Raw genomic sequence first — 20,350 nt, forward strand, 5'->3', positions numbered from 1 at the left:
TGGGGAGTCATGACATTCACACTTTTATCCCATTGGACCTCCTGCTGTTTTGCCCTTTGGGAGGTACAGTAAGGCACTAGCATGTTTCAGGGTGGGAGCAGCCCGGAGACCAGCTCTGGGGAGAGCCTGCTCACTCATTACCTGGTTGTTTGTTTATTTTGCTTTGCCTTTTAACCACCACCTCCCCAACTTGCCCCTCTCTGATCTTCTCCCCGACCCAAAAACAGGCCTTAAATCCTCAAAGTCTCTAGTTCTTGCCAACACATGTGAAATCTAGCAAAAATGTTTCTTTAGAGTCACTGAGGAAATATTTTTTTCAGTGACGTGTACTGGTACAAACCCAGCCTCCATCTTTCACCTAAATCTCTCAGCAGGGATTGATGAGGGACAGATGAATAACGTCCATGTTCTACAAAAACATAAACCAAGAAGCAGAGCAAATACATGAGTGGTGGCAGTCCTGGAGATCACGGGGACCGCAGACTAATGACCCTGGTCCTCCAGCACTGTCCTGAGGGTCTGCTTTCTGTTTCTCCATGTCCAGAACCCGGAAGCTGAAGCTGTGGGGCTGGGGAAGGGAGAGTTCTGCATAGTTCATGGCTCAACTTCAGACGATCCCTTTAGGAAACACTGCTTGGGAAACGCCTACAGAAGGGTGGAAGTCAGAAACCAGCCTGGCCTCTATTAACTATTCCTTGGGTCAATATCACGGCCCTTCGGAGAACATTATAATACCCAAGGTTGACTCAGATAGTTTTTCCCACGATGTGTTCCTAGAAGGTCCCATGTCACAAAGCTCAGCTTGCCAGTGAGTCTGGGCCACACCGCATGCTGCATCCTCGTCTTGGAAATCCACTTGCCCGTGAGTGCATTGAAGGCTCTGGGAGGCTCTGCAGTACAGAAATCTTGACCCCTGGACTCTCTTGCACCTCGGTTCCCCTCTTCCCCTTTATTGTGTTTGCTTATTGATGCTCTCCAGAGCCCTCTTCTGGAAATGTCAGTGGGCTGATTGCACTCCGGGGTGCTTTCTTTTATGCTTAGCTTGGGGGCGGGGGAAGATGGCACTTGGGGTTGGGGGTATGGCTTTTAGATGACTCATCATGAGGGTCATCAGAGGAAGTGGAGAAGGGAAGGAGACGGGGTGCAGTCGTGTGAGCTGAAACCTGTATGACCCTGAGGTCTGACTGGCCAGGGAGGGCCTTGCGGGAGAGATATTGCAGGTGGAGTCAGGGGAGATGGGGAGAGCTGGATCCTCTGGTGGGAGATGGCCAGGGCGGCTGCTTCTGCTTCAGACTGAGAACGAAGCCCAGGGCTCCTGGGAGGCTGAGGGCTGACGCGGGTCCCTCCAAATGTAGATTTCTTTTTCGTATCATTAGAGAGTAGAACCTGCTTGCCTCATCAAACACAGTGAGGCCTCTATACTTCATTTCATTAAGGAGGATGCTAGCGCCATGTTTCTGTGCTGAGCTGCCCCACTTGGTGGCAGTGATTGTGGTGTTGCTCTCAGCTCGGCTAAAGGGGCACGACTTGGGGAAGGGAAAACATGGAAGTTCTGGTAATTGCTCTTGTAAGTTAGCCATGACTGGGACCTGAGGGTGGGCTGGCCATGGAGCAGTGAGAGAACAGCCCCATTGGAAAGGAGCAGTCTGGGGAGGGGCAGATGGGAGAACATAGGTACAGGAGTGGACTCGGATCAAGGGAGGAGATTCTGCCTGGTGGGGCCTTTCTGAAGGAAGAAATCAGTTATAAGCAGTGTGGCCGGCACCACAGGGATCCAGGGCAAATGATTGTGCTTCTTGCCAGCGCATGGATATGTGTGGGGATAGGGGTTGGGTAGTTGTGCTTCTTGCCAGCACATGGATGTGGTGGGGGGAAGCAGTGGGGCATGACGAGGGGGCAGGGCCCACACTGGCCAGGGATGGGCTGTTTGCTGGTGGGAGCCCACGTGTGTGTCACACCATCAGTGTCCAACTGGCTGAGTTGGCAGCAGCCCCTGTAGGAGCCTATGTCCCTGGGAAGCCTCTCTCTGGGGAAAGGCAGGGTGGGCAGGCTGTGTGCAGAGGAGAAGCCCACGCTGCCCATGTCCACACAGCTGTGTGGGCACCAGTACCTGTGAGATGCCATTCCAGGCTGCCTGAAGCAGCCAGCTCTCTACAGAAGAGAGAAGGAGAAGACAGCATGGGGCAGGCAAGGAGCGTGCAGGGAACAGAAGGGATTTGAGTAAATGGCAGGGCAAAGGGGGCAACAGAAAAAAATGGGAAATGACTCAAGAAGTGTCAGGGTCCCAAGCATCCATGTCAGGACAGTAATGGCATTTGGGCAGGACAGTCCTTCATGGAAGGGACTGTTGCCCATCAAGAGATGTTCAGCCTGCTCAGCCCCCACCCGTCGTATGCCAGGGATGCCCTTAGTCAGCAGGATGACCACAGCTGCCCCCAGCCTGCCTCTGGAGGAGGGAGTCACAAAGGCCTCCTTTTCTCCAATCGTCTGAGATGATGGATCTGGAAGAGCCCCTGCCAGGGGGTGAGGACAGCCACTGGGCACCCAGCTTCCAACTCTAGGGCCACAAAGAGCAGATGGGTTGGGAGAGGCTGTCGAAGGTGCATTTTTCTTAAATCAACAAACCACTATTGAGTCAGGTGCTGAGGCCGGCCCTGGAGACAGGAGGAAAAGTCAAATGTGACCCCAAACACCAGGGAGCCCAGAACCCAGCAGGGGTGGTGGAGCAACAGCAACCACCCCACATTTACGCATAACACAGACTGATGAGGGCACCTGCCGCCGCATTAGCCAGTGAGCATGGGTGCGGCTGCAGTCTCGAGACCCCCAGGCTCAGCAGCGCCACCCCAGAGCAGTCCTGTGCTCCAGCTGGCAGATCGGGCAGAAAGTGTGAGAGGCACATCCACCTCTGAAACGCCCGCTCTTGGAAGTGGCCGAGACTCCTGTCCCATTCTCTGGACCTGTTGTGCCCACATTCAGCTTTAGGGAGTCTGGGGCGGGGCCCTGGAAAGAAGAGGAAACTGCCTGTGGGTACCCACCAGCCATCTGTCCCTACCCCACTCAGCTGGTAACAGGAAGAGAAACAGTGCCGGGGGTGGATTTTTCACCTGGGGAATCTTTACCTTTCAGGAAATGTCTGTTATCACTTGATCCATGTGTAAGATAAATAATGTTCTGCTGTCTAACATAGTTAATAACCACCAAAATATTGTACAGATTTAGAATCTTAGAACATCAGGGCTCAAAAAGACCTCAGACATGGTCCAGTTCAACCCTTTTGATGTCCAAAGAGGACTCTGATGGTCAGAAGAGAGGCGCCTGGCTGGAGATCACCCAGCTGGGGGTCTCTGCCCAGGCTGCCAGCATGGCTCCCAGTGTCCAGGAGGCAAGGGAATCCACAGAGCAGCAAGCTCAAGCCAAATGTGCAGGTTTATTTTAGGACCTCAAGCTGCTGCCCCAGGCTCTCGCCCTTGCCCCTGCTGGGAGAGTCAGAGCCTCCTCCTCCTCCTTGGCCAGAATGACTCAGATGCCCGCGTCAGACATTTTCCTCTACCTGCCAGCCTGGGTGACGTCTCTCTGAAACTGTCTGCTCCCTCAGCCACAGCTTATGGGCAAGATGAAGCAGTGTCACACAGCCCTGTCCCCTACAGTCATCCTGGCCCGGGGTCTTGTCCCTGCCTCCTTACAGCACCACCCCCATGAAGTTTACATGTGCACCTGTACAGCCCGCCTCGCAGTACTGCACTGCGAGTGAGCCCTTTTGGGGATATGACAACGGCCCACATACCCCTCAGTGTGGTGGGGAGTGGGAGTGTGGGTTCTGGGACCACTGTATGTGAACACCTGCAGCTCAGGTGGGCCTCTCGAGCGTTCCCCCAGTCTATTGCAGATGGGGAGCATGAGGTCTGGTTTTTGAAGACCTGGATGCAGGTCCTGGGTGAGCTGCTTGAGCCTCAGCTGTTTCATCTGGAAAATGGTCATCATGATTGTAATGCCTCAAAGGACAGCGTATGAGAAAGTGATTTGTAAACTCTAAAGTGCTGTTCACATGCTTTGGAGGAAAGGCTTTTCCCAGGATTGGCCTCGTTAGCTGGTCAAGCAGAGTGTGGGATTGGGGCTGACGTGAGCTGGGTCCCAGGAGGAGCCAGGAGTGGGAGGGAAGAGGTGCTTATGACCACACTTGGAATGGCATGGTCTCGTTTGCTAACTTGGAGTCAGCCTGGGCGGGTGCCGTCTCTGTTGAGTAAATGTGGAAACCAAGGCCCAGAGAGGTTAAGCCATGTCCACAGAGGTGCAGAGCCTGCCAGGAGGTAGAACCACAACTCGAATGGAGCAGCCCTCTTGTTGGACAGTCCAGGACTTGGTGGCTTATGTCCAAAATCAAGAAGAGACTAAGTGTTTCAACAGGGACAGAAATTTCAGTGCATTACTGAAGATGCCATAGAAATGGTGGGATGCAGAAAAACTGAGCAGACAGAAATGGAGGCTAAAAATAGTCTGTTTCGAACAGGCAGAGACCAAGGCAGAGACCAGTCCAGTTTGAGAGGAGAGGGGGTCATAAGGCTGTCCAGGACTCTGGGATGTGCCTGCCTTGGGCAGAGGCGAGGCGCAGCAGGGCTGTCGAGACAAGAAGGGCTGCTCATTGCTAAAGGACCCACGGGTGCAGCTCCCTGGAAGGAAAACTGAAGCAGCAGAAAACACCCAAGTCAGGGTGCGTTTGGGGACGCCAAAGGAGGCAGGACTTCCAGATGGCAGAGACTTCAGAGAATACAGAGCCCCCTCTTCCCCAGCCCATTTGCCATTTTATAGCTGGAGAAACTGAGGCTTGCAGAGGGACTTACTCAGGCATTGTGGCCCACATCCACTGCTTAGCCCTGCCACATTGCCAGGTACATGGGGCATCTGCGATGTGCTCGGTTGCTAGGGAAGCTATGCCATGGCCTATTTGAGGACAGCGGCTGTGTGGTAGGAGGCAGGAGCCAGCCCTGGGCTCCGCGGAGGACATTCCAGCTCTCAGGCTGAGTTATCAGGAAAGGCTCCACAGAAGAGATGTCATTTAGCCAGGCTTGGAGGGAAAGATGGAATTCAAGTGGAATGCGAGGAAGGAGGAAGCCATTCACAGCCAGGAAGGAATACAGACGTTCTTGAGGCTACTAGTTCCGCCAAGTTGGGATTTCCCAGGATAACAAAACTTAGTGAGTAAAAATGCAAGTGCAGTGAAAGAAAAAAATAAGTAGGTGACACTGCTGTTGGTGTGGTTGATTTGAGGCCTGCCGTGGCCATGGTACCTAAATGCCTGGGAAACGTTGCATCCAAGGATAAAGTCATGTCCTCAGTGCAGGCAGAGAGTTGGGTCATATGACGAAGCCACTGCATGGTGGAGTTGGCTAAAGATTTTGAGGATTACATGATAGAAACCCTGAAGAGTTTTTGTAAAGAGTAAGGGAACTGACAGGACCCGTAAGACAACTTTCTGTCATAGCTACAAAGTGATTATCTTGTAACTGGTTAGAAAAAAAATTCAGCTCTATCATTTTCTTGTGTTTCCCTCTTTGCCATGGGTGCTGGGAAGCTCACAGCTAAATACTGTACTCGATTGTGTTCATTCCCATGAGTCTAGGCTTTTAAAAGAAAGTTAGAACTAGTCTTCCTTCCACACACATATCCCATTTAGCATGTATTGTCTTTATTTTCACAAAAATGATTTTTTAAAAATTTTATGCTGTGTCATATCCTTTTAGCAATGGCAGGATGGAAATAAATATTTTTAAAGTAGTTCGAATATGTTCTACAAGAGTAACGAAGAGTAATAAAGCAGGTCCAGGATGCTTTCTAGTTTTTATCACTGAGTTCTTTGTCACTTCTTCTGTTTCCCTTTTTGCTTTGTCTTTAACTCTGTTTGCACTTAGCTCAGGATTCAATTTTGCACTCAGTGACAATAAGTATCCTTAACCTAGGATACATAAGATTCATGGACCTTGCCATTTCCTATGGTGGCTCATATTTTTTCATGTTATAAGTTATTTTTATTATTTGTGTGCCTTCTGTTGTGAATGATGCCAATTCTTTTTGGAAGTAGAAGAATCATAAGAATTACAAATGCCTGAGGAAGAAGGGAATGAAGAACAGAGCATGCAAATATTTGATATGTCTAAGGAAACTTGCTGGAAGTTGATTTCTGTTTGCTGTGGCAGAAAATGAAAAGTTTAATGAGGGAAAAGTTGAGAAGAAATCAGTGACAATGCTTGCAGTATACTTTTGACTAAGCACTTTCTTTCTATAAATTACTCTGCTTCCTTTCTTTTAAGATGTTGGGGACTTTCTTCCCTCTTAGTGTGAGAACAGATTAGGAACTATGTGATCACATGGTGGGCCCCAACCACAAGGGATAAGGAGTCAGGATGTAACAGAGAGTTAAACAGTTTTAGTTTGTTATTTGTAAGGCTCTAATTAACCAAGACAGAGATTGACAAGCATGGAGAGAAGAGCTTTAGCCCCTCTTTCCCAGCTGAAAGATTAATGGGGAGGGAGCGTGTCTCGGAAAATAAGTGGGGTTGTGGTTGGAGCACTGGGAAGGGAGGAAATGCACGAAAGATGAAGGAGACCATTTAGTGGAAAAGAAACAGGGAACAGGGCAGAGCAGAGCGAGACTGGAGGATGCAGGCAGACAATGTGGGGAAGTGATGCATGAAAGAGATAGAACCCAAACGCAGTAGAAAGGGAAGGATTGATGGATGTGGATATAAAAGAGAACTTCAGAAGGTTGCATGAAATAGAAGCAGAACAAGGCACTCAGTCAGACCCGATGGCAAGTTCAGAAGACTAAGGGAAATTACTAGCTTCAGGAAAAAGTTCAAAGAGAAAGATATGCATTCACTCAGTCTCTAATTGGAAATAATCTGGGGCCATCAGTTAAACCCCAGTGTCAAGTAGCCACTTTGGGGGAGACTTGATTAACGGTAAGTGGAGAGCATCTGTGGCCAGGTGCCAGTTGCAGGTGGAAAAGGGAATGGGGGGATTCCAAAAAATTTTGCCAAGCCAAGCATACCAGGAATTCTCAGAAGTCCTTATCTTCGTTCCTGGTATCGGTCCTTCCCCATATATTAAAATTTAACCCTTACTGGTACCTCCCCTACCCAAGCCTGGCTTGCCAGCCATGTTATGCACCTAACTGCCCATGCTGGGCTAGTGCTGGGTGCTGTAACAGGTCAATGCCATAACATAATCTCAGTGGCATAATAGGATTTTTTTTTGTTTTTGAGACAAGGTCTTGCTCTGTCACCTGAGGAGGAATGCAGAGGTGAGATCATAGCTCAGTGCAGCCTCCAACTCCTGAATGCAAATGATCCTCCCACCTCAGCCTCCCCAGTAGCTAGGACTACAGGTTCACACCACCACATCTGGCTAATTTTATTTTGTGAGTTTTTTTTTTTTTACTTTTTGTTCTTTCTTTGCATTTTTTTAGCTTTGATTTTATTTTTCTTTATTAGTTCTGTCCCTCTGAAGACCAGCTAATCTTATCTTATGTTACTTTATTTTTTTTGGTAGAGACAGGGGTCTCACTTATGTTGCCCAGTCTGGTTTTGAACTCCTGGCCTCAAGTGGTTTTCCCGCTTTGGTCTCCTATAGCACTAGGATTACAGCCATGAGCCACTGCGCCCAGCCTTAATAGGATTTAAATTTATTTCTTGTTTATATAGGAGTCCAAATGCCAAATTGTGGGTGGCATTCCATATGAGGATTCAGGAACCCAGGCTACTCCATCCTGTCTCCAGGGGTGCTAGAGTCTTTCACTTCTAGCCAGTGCACAAGGCAAAAGAATAGAGAATTGCCTGAGGGAGAATTTCAGTACTAGGTCTGGAAGGGACACCCACTTCCACTCACCTCCCATTGGCTAGAACTCAGGTGCACAGCCAGGGTTATTGCCACAGAGGCTGAGAGGTGGGGCTAGCTCTGTGCCCAGGGAGAAGAGAGAACAGGTTCTGTAAGTACGTAGCTGTTTATGTCACAGTATTTAAAAAAGTGTGTGTTCCATAAAATAGATGAAACTCCGACTAAAAACCAGATCACATTAAAGGGTAATTATGTTTACTCTTGTGGGATTCTTTGCTTTTAAAGGATCTAGATAAATTGTTTTAACTAGCAACTCTCCCCCGATAGTGCATTTAATCAGCCAGTCAGCCCGCGTTTTGCCTGGGTCTTTGCTGGACCAGGCACGTAGAGGAGAGATGGTGTTAATGAAGCCTCCTGACCTCATGGAGCTGGAAGTATTGGTGTGTGTGCATTTCATTTATAAGATCTTACTAGGGGGATAAGGAGAGTTAGGGCTAAATGAAGGGACGTATAAATACAGGCATCAACCTAGGAGAAAATCTGAATCCATTTATAAATATTTGGCTTATAGGTCATGTGTCACGGTTGTCCCCCTGGGTCTTTTGAGAAGCCTGCGGCTCCTCCCCACCCTCTGGCTTTGGCTCCCAGGCCTCCTGGGGCACGATAGTTTGCATTGCTCTCTATGGTCCACCTCTCTCAGTGCCTTGGCACGCACTAGCCAGGGCAGGATGGGCTGATGCATGCAGCTTCTCCTCCTGCCCTGTCATACTTCCAGATGGAATGGTATTTGCTGTCTGCTGTCAGGTCTGGTTTCTCTGAGCATCCTGGTTTTCCCAGCCCGTCTGTCCCACGGAATTCAGTGCTTTCAGATCATTTTTCCCTGGATGTATGAGCCAGCCACTGTCCTGGTTTCACCCTGTTAGAATTCTTGCCTGCTCTTTGGAGGGAGGAGCAGGGCCATCCTAGGGACACGGGCCGGAAAGCTAAGAGCAGCAGGAGCTGATGCTGGCCACGTCCTTGGCTGACCCAAGCACATAGACTCATTTTAACAGCCTCCAGTGATGGTGATGCCCTCACACCACCACCAGCGGCTGCCCTTCTGCCTCTTCTGCCCAGCCCCCTTCCTTCTTCTTTGGGCCAAGTAGGTTTAATGGGCTGGCCTTGCCCTGGGCTTCTCTCCTGGAACAGGGGAATAGATGTTTAATTCACATTCCTCTGCACCTCCACAGTCCCTGGGATGGGCCCTTCCAGCAGGGCAGGGCGATCTTTCAGGGTGTGTTGAATGAGTGAATGAATGAACGGATGTGTACTGAGGGAAGCTCACCCAGACAGGCCGGTGCTTCTGCCAGATGGGATTGTCGGATGCTGACTCCTAGTCACAGGGTCTGTTCCCATTTTTACTGGTTCAGAATTTTTTTTTTTTTTTTTGAGACAGGGTCTCACTCCGTCACCCTGGCTGGCATGCAGTGGCATGATCACAACTCACTGCATCCTCAACCTCCCCAGGCTGATCCTCCCACCTCAGGTGATCCTCCCACCTCAGCCTCCCAAGGTGAGCGCTGGCTTGCCTGGCTAATTTTCGTATCTTTTTGTAGAATTGGGGTTTTGCCATGTTGCCTAGGCTGGTCTCGAACTCCTGGGGCTCAAGTTATCCTCCTGCCTGGGCCTCTGAAAGTGCTGAGATCATAGGCCTGAGCCTCTGTGCCCGGCTGGTTCAGAATTGTGAAAACAGCGCTCTCCAAGTGGATGTCTATTCTGCTTCAGCTCCAGCAAGGAACCTTTGCCATTCATGGTGCTGTGGCCCAGCCGTTTCAGTCCAGAGCTGCCAGACGAGACATCTCCAACCCTCCCCACTAGGTGGATGTTGCCTTCAGAACATAGGCTTTAGACCTGGCTTCAAACCCTGCCTCAGAGATCTTGTGCAAGCTGTTTCTCCTTGTTGAGCCCTTATCTGTAAAATGGGGATGATAATATTTACCCTTCATCAGGGTTCGTATCAGGATTAAAAGAGGCATTTCCCTTATGGCACACGTGCTGTTATTGGAATTGTTTTAATTGTCTCTCCTCATCCACAACACTTGTTCTCCACTCCATCCACAGGGCCCAGTGCAGTGCAGGATATAATAAGAACTTACTGGATGAATTTCCAGAGCAACACCAAATTCAGCACTTGGCGCATAGTAGGCAGGCGCTGAATGATGGTGATTCCTGTCCATTTCGTCTTTCACTTCCAGATTGCTAGCTCCTTTGTGGGCAGAAAGTGTAACCTCCTCTTTGCCACTTGGTAACCTCTTAGTCCCTTGCATCCAGGAGAAAAACCCAAACAGACCGATAATCATGTAGAAACAAGTTCCTGGGCGGCAGAGGATCAGGTCACCTCTCCCACAACCATCTCTCGGGGAGTAGAGGGAGCAGCGCTCGTTCCTGGCGGGTGGCACCTTCAAGGCACTGCAGGGCTGAGGAGGAAGCAGGGGCTCCAGGTCCGCCTGGTCTAGGAAAGGTCTGGTTGCAGGCTGGGGTGGGAGCGGGGGCGGTGGTGGCTGGAGAGGTGGAGGAGGGAGGCGGGAGGCGGGAAAGCCCTGCTGGCCGCCCCTCCCACAGTAGCTGTCTCTTCAAAGCCCGGCTCTTAGCATCACTTTTGTCCAGATGTCACTTCCCTTTACCTGCGGGAGGGACACTAGCACCCCTAAGCTCAGACCTTGGGGTTATTCCTCTTTATCTCCGCCTGCCACCCTCTGCAAGCTCCGAGCCAACCCTGGGCTTGTGGCTGCTGTGGGGAATGGCAGTAAAAATCTAATACCCTGCATGCAATACTTCATCCAACAGTTGCAGAATACACATTTTCTCCAAGTGTCCATGAAGCACTTCCATCAGAATGCTGTTCTTAAAAAAATGGAATTGTGTTTCCCTCTGGGATGAATTTTAATCCAGACCTTATCGCCTGTGTCTGGCCACCGTCACAAAGGGGAATCTCCTGAGTTGGGTGAGCTATTGGACTCTAGAGAGATTTTGTGAAACGCCTAACGCCCATCCCGCCACGGACAGGGACCCGGAAGGAGCCTTGGCTTTTTTTAGGTGCCACCCTGCACCATACCTCCCTTCATCCCGAACACTCCTGGATCCTGGAAATAAATGCTCTGGTCCTAGTGGACCGCACTCCAGTGGGGTCGCGCAGGAGGTTAAAGGCGGCAAGAGGGAGCCTTGGGGTGGGAGCGGCCCCGGGCCAGGGAGCCAGGGAGCAAAGCCGCGCCTCTCCCACGCCGCATCCCCGCGCCCTGAGCCACCCCTGCGCCCCGAGCCTCCCCCACTGGCAATGCCGCCTGCCTGGAAGAGGAGCCGAGCTCCTGTCGCCCGCGGGGCCGGGTGGTAAACAAACACTGGAGCGGCGCCGCCCTCGCAAGCAGATGGCTCCGCAGCTGCCGGTGGGGCGGGGCCTCCCTCTGTGCGCCAGCGAGGGGACGCGGGGCTGAGCAGTGCCCTCGGCCAGGGACTCCCCACAGGCGCCAGCCCCGCTTCTGCTCGCTGGGGGCTGAGGGGGAAAGCGGGAGCCGGGACCTCCCGGGCGCTCATTCTGTTGACTTCCGTCATCTGTTCCTTCATTCGCTTAATAAAGATTTCTGGGGTGCGGGGACCTCACTGGGCCGGCCTGCAGGACGCTGGCCCTCGCAGGGGGTCGCCACGTGGGGAGCGCAGCGGCAGAGCGCCCAAACCCCTAAGGAGCCCTGGAAAGCAGTGGATCCAGGCTGTGGGCTGCTGGGCCTGCAAAGCTCTTGGTCTGGATAGGAGGCCTTGGGCAAAGCTGGGAGAGAGCCTGGTCCTGCCCCGCTTACTGGCCAAGGGCTCAGGGCGCGACTTCAGCTCTCTGTGCTTCAGTTTCCTCTTCTGTAAAGCGGGAATAATTCCACCCGACTGGCAGCAAGGTTGTACGGATTAAGAACAACGCGCATGCGGTAGAGGTGGTGGCAGCAGTGTTTTCTTTTTTTGCTAGTTTGTTTGAGATTTTTGTGAAATCTCCCAGGCTTAAGTGATTCTCCTGCCTCAGACTCCTGAATAGCTGGGATTACAGGTGCCCACCACCAAGCAGGGCTACTTTTTGTATTTTCAGTAGACAGGTTTCGCCACGTTGGCCAGACTGCTCTCAAACTCCTGACCTCAAGTGATCTACCCACCTCAGCCTCCCAAAGTGCCGGGATTACAGGTGTGAGCCGCCTCTACAGGCCAGCAGTGGTTGTTTTAATAGTCTCTAGCCGTGTCCTCTGCTAAGACCATCCCAGAGGATGGACAAGACATGTGGAGGGCACAGTGTGTCCTTCTCCTCCCTGGGACCTGACAGTTCACCTGAATTCTGAAGTGAGGATCTCCCTCCACCCAGGCAAGGGGGTGTGGGAAAGGCAGAGGAGGCAGCCTGTGCGAGGTGGAGGCTGGAAGCCCAGGGCCTGATTAGAGAGAAGCTCTGTGGTTAAGTGGGCAAGATCAGCTCCAGATTTCTTTGCCCTTACTCTGCGCTCCCCACTTCCACTGGCTCTGCTTCAGCCCTGCTCAGGGGGCTGGGTTTCCATGCAGCCAGCCCCCTTCTCTATTTATCCGAAAGGTCAGCTCATTCAGATGCAGACTTCCATCACCGCCAAAGTCCATTGAACTCCAACATCTTGGTTGGCTGACCCCCAGTATACATCTGGGTTTGGGGGTGGCCAGTGGTTTCTTATTGCGTTAGGGACAAAGGAGGTGGGTAAGTTTTTCCACAGGCATGAAAATTGTCAAGAAGAAGAAGATGATGATGGTGATGATGACTGAGTTTGTGTTAATAAAGTGTTCTATGGAATAAGTCAACATGGGTGTTGGGAAGAGCACAGTAGGAGTGAAGGGAGGATCTAGATTTCATCCTGATCCTGGGAGTCATTCTCATTTCCTCATCTGCAAAATGGGCCTTGGTCTGGATGCACTCCCAGGCCACCCCTTCTGACATGCTGAGGGTCCGTAAAGGGACCCTGGACTTACGCTGTGCAGTTGATCCTCTCTAGGAGCCCCAGAGCTGTGTTCGAACCCAGCCTTGCCATCCACTGTGTGACCCCAGGCGATTCCCTTCCCTTCTCTGAGCTTCTGTCGCCTCCCAGTGTTAGTCTGAGGATTGTGATCAGGTGGTGAACTATCACCGCCTGCGGGAGCATTCTCTTGGGGGAGAGTTAGCTCCAGGCCTGGTGGGAGAAGTCTGGAAGACCAGGCCTGAGGGGCCAGTGCCTGGAGCCAGGGAGCGTGCCCTTTCTCAGCTGGGTAGTACCACCCACGTCTCTTAGCATCTGTGCCCCAAGGCTTTAACATCTGGGGCTCCCCGAGGCTGGAAGGACTGCCTTTCCCAGGGTCAGCCAGTTCCTAGAGATGATAAGCACCTCACCCACAAGTGCACTCTTCAGACGCAAACACCCACCTTAACCCCTCCTCTATCACCCTGTCACACTCTGGGCCACCGTCCACCTGCCCTAATCACCCACAAGGCTCACGCTGGGTGCCGGCGGAACACAACTCAGATGGGGGAGACACACTCCGATATTCAGTCTTCAAATATTCTAGAATAGTTTCTGAGCATAAAATAAGTTGGGGATGAAGGTGATCATTTACAGTTAAGGTGAACACATGCACCACAGACATACAACAAGACACAGACAGGATGATTTTCAAGCTGTTTTCTTTCTCTTCATTTAACAAGCGCTCATTACATGTTCAGTGCTTGTAAGATGGGTCAGGTGGTCAGGGCTGTGATTGGTGTCGTTCTGTGCCTTGTGTTGTCAGGAGCTCCTCCTTTAGAAGTAGGAGGTAGGTGTGAATGTAATAAAAGGTTTTTTGGGTTTTTTTGTAAAGTGACTTAAAAAGCCCAAGGCCCCCCTGAAGGGGTTAGGAGGAGTGTCCTGGAGGAGTTGGGGTTTGACCAGTGGGCATTGAAGGTGAGGATGGGGACAGACGGTGACATCAGACCAAGCTTGGGCATAGTGGTCAGTGGAGCCCAAGTTCTTCCTTCATTCCACCAAATGCAAGGACTCCTGCTGAACAAAACTACACCTTCCCACCCTCTGTGACCTTAGGATTTCATGGGACTTTCTCACATGTGTGAAATGAGAGTGAAGCACCTACCTCAGCATGTTGTCGTGAGAATGAGCCAAGATGGTGCATGTGATGAGGGCGGAACACTGGGACCACTGGACAAATGTCGCTTCTCATTCATTTGTTCATTCATTCATTCAGAAGGTGGTTTTGGGGCCTCTCCTTTGTGCCAGGCTCTGTATGTTTCAAAGCAGTGAAAAGAACAGGCAAAAAGCCCTCCCATGCAAGCTTACATTCTAGAAATAAACAAGGTATCTAGTGAGTTCGACAAATGTGATAAAGACAAATAAAGCAGGCAGTGCAGAGAACGGGGCTCCTTAGAGAGTAACTGATGTGTTATTGCTTATTGTTTTCTTTGGGTGGCAGACAGGATCCATGAAGAGAGGGAGAGGCATAGGAAGGTGTTCTGTGCATAGATTGGGTCTAGGGGCGTCAAGAATGGCTTTTGAGCAAGGGTGTGATTTGGGCTGTGCTTAAAGACAGTGGCATGGCTGTACCTTGTACCCAGATTGGAAGGAGTTCGGCCAAGCAAGAGGGAGCAGCCTGGCAGTGAGAAAGGGCACAGTGGACTCTAGGCAGCCAAGGACAAGGTGTCAGACCCGGGCTGCTGGGCACCAACGCGGGGGTAGAATCCACCTTGCCTGCGGGTTTCTTAGCCTGGGCTGGGAGAAGTGAGGCCAAGGGTGAGGCCTGAAGTGGGTAAAGAGAGCTGCGTCCTCCCGGCTAATCCCGTGCCTGGAGCCTGGGAGGACAGGAGGGGGCAGGAAGGCCCATGTACCTGAGACTGCAAGACGTGGAGGAAGGTTCATGGCTCCCTCTCCCATTGAAGACCAGATAGTGGGTAGCAGAGAGTCCGAGCACCCTTCAGACTTCACCCAAATCGATGGTGACGTTAATTGCTGCACTTGTGTGGCTGCTTCCGTAGGCCACTCAGGTTCCAGAACGCAGTGACCCAATGACCTGCCCTTCCCCAGTTCCAGGGAAGCTGGGGTCAGACAGCCAGAGGTGCTTTATGGGGATGGTACTCTTCGAGGAGGTGTGTTTGGGGTAGCTGAACCTCTCCGAACCAAGTGCCAAGAGCCTGCTATGTGCACAAAAATGTCTGCCCACCCTTTCGACACTTTCCGGGTGAACGCGGGGCATGTTTACCCAGGAGTCCTCAGAAGAGCCTGTGCGCTGCCGGCATTCGGGAGCAACTGGGGAACCCGCGTTTAGCGACGTGAAGAAGGGAAGGAGAGGGGAAAGGAAGGCACTTGTGGGAAATGTAAATTACAGCAATGTAAATAAAGAGCTTCCCAGTAAACGCATAAATAAAAAGCAGGCGGCAATCCCCTGGGAATAGTAATCAGGCTCAGCCTGCTTCTGCCTCCCGGAGTCTGAGCTGCGTGGCAGGACGCCTCCAGAAGCCTCTCATCTAGCTCTTCTACAGGCAGAGGCTCCCCTGCCCAGGGCAGCACTGGGTCGGGGGACAGCTGGGATGTCATCCACAGCCTCCTGTGGGGCATCCAGCAGGGGGCACCGGTGAGAAGTGGGGTGGGAGAGGAACCCTGAGACAGGACCCAAGGGCTGCACAGACCCTGAAGTGGGGGAAGGGCCTTCAGGCAGGCTTCCTGTTTTTGCTACTTGAAGTTCGTTTGTCTGGAACACAGAGTGTGTGGAGGGGGTGAATGTCACTAGTAGGTTGTGTGACCAGAACTGTGACCCAGGGTCCCCAGGCCAGGGCTTCTTGTCCCCCCGCCACCCCATGGCTTTCCTTCCTGTGCAGCGGACTCCAGGCCCACTGTGCTGCCTCTCCCAGGGAAGGTCACTGTAAGGCTGTGCAGGTCATTCTGGAAAGCCCCATGTGTGGTTTGCAAGCAGAGACCTAGGTGAATCGAAGAGGTTGTGTCCATGCCGTGGCCCCAATCACCGAGTGTGTTATTTGTCAGACAGAGCTGTCCTGGGACGTGGATTGGGGCAGTGTCCAGACTCCCCAAAGGGGCTGCTGTCCTGGGAGGCGGGGCACGTGGAACACCATGCTGCTTCCTGCAGGGCTGAGGGAGGCCTGCAGCTCTTCTAGACACAGGAGCCTCCTCGAAGACAACCCATGACCTGCCTCTAGGCAGGCTGCTCTGAGCCCTCACGGCCGACCTTGGGCTCTGGCCTTGGCCTACTTACTCCAGTTTTAGCAAGAATCCTGCTGGGTCAGGGTTTTAGTGACAGTCCCCTACCCTCACTATCTGATCAGATGACTCCTCCCCCACCCTAGGGACCTTACTGCCTTGGTCTGACTGCAGCCAGAACCCCCAGCCTCCACATTTCCTCTTGGTGATGCCTGTCCATCCACCCCACGCTGCTTCTAGTCTGTGAATCTCTACGTGTCTTTGTTGTCATCAGAGTTGAACCCAATCTCTTTCACCTCCTGGAAAACCCCAGGGTGGTGTTCCCTGTACCTGGGTGGCAGTCCCCCTGAGTAAAGTCCCCTCACCACTTTAATAAGTGTCAGGAATACCCAGAGTTGAGCCCAATCGCTTTCACCTCCTGGAAAACCGCACGGCAGTGTTCCCTGTACCTGGGTGGCAGTCCCCCTGAGTAAAGTCCCCTCACCACTTTAATAAGTGTCAGAAATCCTTTTTCTTAAATAGACATCCAAGCAAACCTCTGGGTGTGGCCATCTGCTTGTCCACAGCCCCTCTGTCTGCGCTTTGACATTGCCCTTCTGCAGAGAAGGTGGGACTGGCCTGAGCCCAGGCCTCCACCAGCCCACAGGGCCTTTGCGTGAATTAGAAAAGGGCCTCTTCCTTGAGTGGCTCACCATCATGTGGCCTGGACACCTGTATGAGGGGGGCTGGACCTCCTCTTCAGGGGGGCTCCCAGGGCCCAGTGAGCACCACCCTGGCAGCCCCCACCCTCGGACACGGGCAGCAATACCACACCCCACCCACCCATACTCCCTTCTTCCCACCCACCAGCAAGGACAGGCAACAGTTGTGGGTTGTTCGCTCAGTGGGGACAGGAATGGGGTTTCCTAAAGGGCTGGCAGGAAAGAGAAGTGACTGTGGGTCCCTCCCAGAGCATGGCTGGCTGGGATAGGGCCCCATGAGGCAGCCATGCATATACAGTTACCACTTTGCCACGTGGATTTATGTAGCTCTTCACTGCTACTGCAGGACTCTGCTCACGCACACGCTCTCAGATGAGTTGGTCTACATGTAAATAGCACCCCTCCCCAGGATATTGCATACTTGGGCAGTGTGCAGTGTGAACACCAGTGCATGGATGGATTTTTCGTCCAGGGCATACAGTCTGTGAGCCAGGCTTCAGGCCTTGTGGCATCTAGTGGTCATCAGAGGAGGATTAGTAGTTAGGACAAACTACTGTGTGCTCTCTCAGTTCCCCTCCGTCCGGTCCTGCTCAGCACTGACTGCCCGGATGTGGCTTGCTTTGGAGCAATGGCCATGTCCAGAAGAGGGAGGGGGACATGGCTCCCCTTGCGTGCAATTCTCTCCTGCCGCTAACTTCATTTACCACCCGCAGTGACACCTACCAGCAGTCAGGACAGTCTGCGTTCTTGGAACTTGCACCCGTTGATTCCCCACCAAACGTTCCCACCGTATTTTATTTTGCACAAAACAGTGTCATCACATAGTGTGAGAGGAAATTCAAAGAAAGGAAAGCGTCCACTCCAGTTCTGTCTTTGTGGCACACTGGTTCAGCATCTTCCCATGTTCTCTCCAGGAAGCACGTTTGCACATGGCTGAACACTCCGTGTATATGTGTTAAAATCATTAACTTCTAGAGGCAGAGAGACCTGGGTAACATCTCCCCACTCCTCCGTGCTTAGGTGGCATGGGGGATGTCTGCTGGAGAGAAGGAAAGGCAACACGTGACATTGTGTGAACTGGGGGATGTTGTTCTTTTTATCCACACGGCAGCACAAGTGAATCTTGGTCCCTGTGGGAATTCTCAGGAACAGAGGCTAGAAACAGACTTGATCAATGAAACCGGGTTCCAGAGAGAACAAGCCATTGATAAATTCCAGCACTGGCAGTCAATCAGAGCTCATCTGTTTCCGGGAGCCAGAGTCAGGAAGTGGGTGCAGGAGGGCAGTGCCTGCTGGGAGCAGGGGACCAAGACCTGCAGAGACACCGCCCCTCATCCTGCCATGAATCATTCACTGCCTCCTCTGTCTGGGAATGTGGAAGAGACGCAGCTCCCTGGGAGCCAGCATTCTTTCTAATTAGAGCCAGGAGGACCTGGGATTGATCTGCTATGATTGATGGGTTTTCCGGCTGGAAGGGGAGTAGGACCACTCACTGGAGAGGGTTAAGTGTGCCGGGCCAGAGATCTCAGGGTTGCTTAACACAGAGACTTTAGAGAGACATTGGAAATAAAATAAGCCCCATGCCTCTAGCCCTGGCCTCCTCTGTTGTTTAAGTAGCCAAGGTGCCTGAGGCCTGACAGAGGAAGTGATTCCTCCAGGATGGCACAGGGCAGCTCAGTAGCGGATCCTGGGCTGCTGCTTTTGTGCAGTGCCTTTGGGGGCTCAGAAAGAGGCCTGTGGTCCCTTGGGAGGCATTGGTTCCACCCTGGGTGCCCAGCGTGGCATGTGGGGGGTGAGCTGGGCCTCAGCCCCTCATGCCTAGGCTGGGCCCCACTCAGCGTTCTCTGGCACCCCTGACTGAGCCCCTCAGTGCTGTGACCAAGCATCCCGGAAGTGCAGCACAGGCTAGGGCTTCAGCGATGCAGGTGCCCAGTGGCACAAGACAGCCCAGAAGGCTTTCTGCAGGTGGCCAAGAAGACTAGAAGAGTTTAGCCCATGCTAGGAGTGCGGGAGTGGGAGGAGTGCGGGCAGCAGAGGAATCACGAGGGGCCCTCCAGAGGTCCCCAGGCTTTCCTGGAGTGTGCTGCTCTGGGGTCACTCCCAGTGGGCCAGGCCATTCTGACTGGAAACAGGGGTTGAGGTGGGGATGGGGAAGAGAGAAGAGGACACCGGCTTTAACTCAGGGTGGGGGTAATGGGGAGAGAAAACCAGGGGGAGAGAGAACTGGGCTCTGGGCTCCCCCACCAGCCAGATACCCAGAGCCTCACATCCAGGAATGGGGCTGAAGGAGATGCCCCCGCCCTCAGCACGCCCGTCCCATCCCTTCACCAACTCACCCATTCAGCAAAGCCTTACCTGCATGCCAGCCAGTGTCAGTCCTGGAGACTCCACAGTGACCAAGACACACAAGCTTCCTCTCTTCCAGTCTGCATTTTAACAGGGAAGGTCATAAACAGACAAAAGAGACATTTTCATTTCAGATGAGAAGTGCTCTGGGAAACAAGAGCTGGGGGACAGATAGTGCCTTATGGGGATGGGGGTGTTGTTTTAAATTCGGGAGTCAGGGGAGGCCCGTCTGAGCTGCTGTCCTTGAGCAGAGACCTCAGTGATGGAAAGGAGCACATCAGATCCAGGAAGCCTTCCAGGCAGGCCACTGCAAGCGCAGCTCCCTTGAGGTGGGCACCTGCTTAGAGAGTGGGAGGAGCAGCAGGGAAGCCAGCTTGGTTGGAGCAGAGGGGGTGAGGGGTCTGGGGAAGGGGACAGAGAGGCAGGCGGTGGAAAGAACGTTGGGTGTTATGTTTAAGACTAAGCTATTCGGGAGGGAAACCTGGAGGACCGGTCAGTAGGTGCAGCAAACAACCATGGCACATGTATACTTATGTAACAAACCTGCACATTCTGCACATGTATCCCATTTTTTTGTTTTAGAAGAAATAAAGAAAAAAAAAGACTACGCTATCAGAGGGCTTTCTCAGGGCTGCAGTCTTATTTGAGCCTCAAATCCTTCATTCTAGCTGCTGTGTAGGGTGGCGGCAGTGGGGAAAGCTGCCGGTGAATGGAGTCAGGTGGTAGCAGCAGAGAGGATGAGAAGGGAGAAGTTGGCGGGCGCAGACATACATTCTGCAGTTGGGGCAAGAAGGCATGGGGCGTGAGGGAAAGAGGAACCAAAGGTTTCCCTTTTTTTTTTTGGCTTGAGCAACTGGATAATGTGATGGTGTCCTTAGCTCTGAATGAAGAACAGACCTGGAGGGAAAGTTCAGTTTTGAATTTGGAAAGGTGGAGATGCCTGTGAAACACCCTTGGGGAGGTGTAGGGCTTGGAGATCTCACTTTGGGCATCATCAGTGTTAAAAGCCATCGTCGGGAGGAGAGCATGGAGGGGAGAAGGGAGAGACAGGCACCTGCAGAGGGCTAATTTTTTGTATTTTTAGTAGAGATGAGATTTCACTCTGTTAGCCAGGATGGTCTTGATCTCCTGACCTATGATCCACCTGCCTCAGCCTCCCAAAGTACTGGGATTACAGGTGTGAGCCACCTCACCCCTCCCCTCCCCTCTCTCCTCTCCTCTCCTTCCTTTTTCTTTCTTTCTCTCTCTCTTTCTTTCCTTCTTTCTTTCATA

The 20,350-nt window shown here is 52.3% G+C and overlaps 1 protein-coding gene and 1 long non-coding RNA gene across 2 annotated transcripts in view; both read left to right on the plus strand.

The window, feature by feature from the left end:
* The window catches only part of XKR6 (XK related 6), a 323,424-nt gene that overhangs the window by 121,938 nt on the left and 181,136 nt on the right, over positions 1-20,350 (plus strand). The gene's annotated exons all lie outside the window — the stretch shown is intronic.
* On the plus strand, positions 1,101-16,883 carry LOC144578916 (uncharacterized). Its single transcript, XR_013525454.1, has 2 exons — positions 1,101-9,385; positions 9,598-16,883. It is a non-coding gene; the product is annotated as an uncharacterized LOC144578916 (long non-coding RNA).

Source organism: Callithrix jacchus, chromosome 13, assembly GCF_049354715.1.
Source record: "Callithrix jacchus isolate 240 chromosome 13, calJac240_pri, whole genome shotgun sequence".
NCBI lineage: Eukaryota > Metazoa > Chordata > Mammalia > Primates > Cebidae > Callithrix > Callithrix jacchus.